Below are 3,468 nucleotides of genomic sequence, written 5' to 3'. Positions count from 1 at the left end.
TTTGTTTTCCTAGCAGTCCATGGTATTCTCAATACTCTTCTCCAGCACCACAGCTCAAAGCCATCAATTCTCCTTCTATTCTCCTTGGTCATTGTCCAACTCTCTGATGCATAACAAGTGATTGCGAAGACCATGGCCTGCATCAGACGCACCTTAGTCTCCAGAGAGACACCTAATGTGTACTTAAATCTACTTTTCCCCCCTCTCTTTTCTTAAATTTAACTTTTCATCTGCAGGTGGTGCTGCCCGAGGTGGGTGGGTGGACTCTCTACTCAAAGGTGACCACGTTTAGATTCTGAGACGGGAAGTGGAGGGTGAATAGGTCATGGTGGCCTTTAATTTTTTTTCTCTCTTTTCTTAATAAATCTACTTTTAAAAGCAATCATCATACCCTTAGACATTGCTGGGAAGAATTTAAAATAGTGCAGCTGCTGTGGAAAGCTGTTCAATATTGCCTCAAAGAGTTACACACAGAATTATCAGATGAAGTCAGCAATTCCTCTCTTAAGGGTATACACAAGACTTCAACGTAAGGACTTAAGCTTGCTCACCAGTGCTCACTGCAGAAAGATGCATAATTGCCGAAAGGTAAAAATGAACTAGGGCCCATCAGTAGATGAATGTATAGATAAAATGTGATACACACATATGTTGTTGTTAGGTGCCATTGAATGTGACTCATAGCGACTCTATGAATGTTTGAACCTTGTCCTATTCTGTCCCATCCTCATCATTTCTGACACACTGGACAGCAGTAACTGTGTCAAATCAGTGACTGAGCGTCTTTTTTCTCTGACCCTCCACCTTTCCACGCATGATGTTCCTCCCCAAGGATTAGCCTCTCCTAACAGCATGCTCAAAGTATGTGAGGTGAAGCTTTGTCATCTTTGCCTCCAAGGATATATGTATATACTGGACACATGTAATACCCTGCTTTTAAGAGAAATGAAGTCCTGATATCTGCTATAAGAGTCATCAAAGTGAGTGAACATTATATGAAATTAAGTAAAGATTTAATAGGACAAATACTGCTGATTCTCATGTAAATACCTGAGATAGGCAAATCTTTGTAGAGAAAAGTTGACTAGATGTTGGCAGGGGCAAGGAGAAGGGGGAAAGAGGTGGAGTTGTTGCTTAAGGGATATTAAATTCCTACTTGGTGGTGAGAAAAAAAATTGAAATAAGCAATGGTGAAATAAGTAAGGGATCTCTGGTAGTCTAGTGGCAAGAAGCTGCACTGCAGTCCGGAAGGTGTGCAGTTCAAATCCACCAGCTGCTCCATGGGAGAAGGATAGGCAATCTCCTCCCATGTGATTAACTGCCTCTGAAAACCCACTGGAGGGTCAGCTATGGGTCGGATCTGACTTGATGGTATACAACATGAAGAAGGGTGATGTTTGCACACTATAGTGGTTTTAATTAAGCCAGTGAATTATGCACATGATTAAAAATGTTTTGTTATATATTTTATAACAAGACCTTTAAAAATAAAAAATGTAAAAAACAATCATTATTATTATCACTAGACTACCACAGTTATCCATTGAAATGACTCTGTGAAAACAAATTTATTATTGCTGGATGCTGTTCCCTTTAGAGCCAGAAGAGTATTCAGTCAAGATCAAGAATCCCAAACTACAGACCTCTTCCTTGATGCAGTCAAAAGATAATAATTTTTAAAGGATTAAGGGCCCTACTCTCGAATGCAATTCTAATTTGTAGCCTAGGGCCTATGTGTCAGGCTACCAACCGAAAGCTTGGCCACTTGAATCCACCAGCTGTTCTTCAGGGGAAAGATGGATTACTAAGAGCAGGAGTTGGGGGAGCTCTGTTGGCCTAGTGGCAAGAAGCTGCACTGCAATCCCAGAGGAACACGGTTCGAATCCACCAGACGCTCTGCCGGAGGAGGCGCAAGATCCTCCTGTACCAGTCAGATCTGATTTGACGGTACACGCACACAAAATTAAAAAAAAAAAAAAAGAGCAGGAATCAACTTAAAGGCAGTGAAATTTTGGATATTGTTTATACAGCCTTGTAAGGAATTCTGGTGAAGCAGTGGTTAAGTGCTCATTGCTACTAAAAGATCAAACCCACTAGCTGCTCTGTGGGAGAGAGATGCGGATTGGTACAAGTCAAAATCGACTCAATGGCACAGAGCAATGCATCCCTCTAATCATCTTCCCTGTCCTGAGCCAGTCTCAGACACACCAACCAACACCCATTGCCCAAGATACTGTATCAACCCATCTCATCCAGGGTCCGTCTTCTCCTGCACTGTCCCTCCACCCTGCTGAGTTTCTCCTGGCCATGTGCCCAAAGTATGTGAGCCAGAGCTTCAAAATCCTTGCCTCCAAGGAGAGACCTGGTTTCTGAAAGAAGAATATGGCAGGTGCCCCACCGCCCCCCAAGCTTGATCACTTCCTGAGAAAGTTGATAACACCTAAACTGGTCATATCAAAGACCAGAGCAGACAATGGATCCTGATAAGGGTCTGAGCTTGATTTAAAAAACTAAGACCTAACTTAATTAACACGCCAAATTCTGAAAAGTACCATGTTAGTCTTCCCCAGGACCCCTTTAAAGGAAACCCCCCCAAACTGCCGGTGCACCATTTCGACCATGTCCACATGCCATGCGCCAGGTTACTTGGTGTCCTTCTTAGACCGCGCATTAAAGGGACCAATTCTTGGGACCAATTCCTTTCTGTATTTCTTGCCCTTGCGCCCTCGTGCTTTTTTATATCTAACAATTTCACCTTCTCCAAGACAGATGTATTTGTTTTCTTGGCAGACATGGTTAAGAACTGATGTACATAGGGTTGCTATAGGTCGCAGGTGACTCAACAGCACATAACAACAACATACTATATTGGTTGTTTTTTATTTCAGCCTCTTGTTTAGAGTCAACAAGATATCAGGGAAGACCTCTGTATTTAAAAGTCATTTGTTATATTTTGGAGGAACATTCTAAGTGGTACAGCACTCTTCTGTCAATATGCTGTACTGTGGTAACCTGGGGTTGCTGTGATGCTGAACTTTGTGCCATTAGGGTGTCAAATGCCATAACAGTTACCTGTGGTGAACAGTGTTTGGTGGAACTCCCAGTTTAGGACAGGTTTGGAAGCAGGAGTGGCTTCCACTTCCTAAACAACATGCCTCTTGAAAAACTCTATGACTTTGAGAAACAATAGTTATAGAAAAGCTTCAGATCTTTTGTTCATAGGGTTGCTATGAGTTGTGCTTGCTTGACTCAACGGCAATCAACAACAACAATAATCATATTCAGTTGGGGAAGCATTCTTAAACCAACACCTCCCTCCAGCCTTTAGACCTTAAACTCACAAAGGAATATAATTTTCTCTGTTATCATTCTGCAAAGCCTAAACAAGACATTGTTTTCATTATCTGACAGCTAAAATCTTAGCATGCATCCACTTGGAACACGATGCTTAATAAAGGAATATACCTG

The sequence above is a fragment of the Elephantulus edwardii genome, unplaced genomic scaffold (assembly GCF_000299155.1).
Source record: "Elephantulus edwardii isolate Elephantulus edwardi_28Jun2011 unplaced genomic scaffold, EleEdw1.0 scaffold00145, whole genome shotgun sequence".
Classification (NCBI taxonomy): domain Eukaryota; kingdom Metazoa; phylum Chordata; class Mammalia; order Macroscelidea; family Macroscelididae; genus Elephantulus; species Elephantulus edwardii.
The sequence above is the reverse complement of the archived record's forward strand: the minus strand, read 5'-3'. Positions refer to the sequence as shown.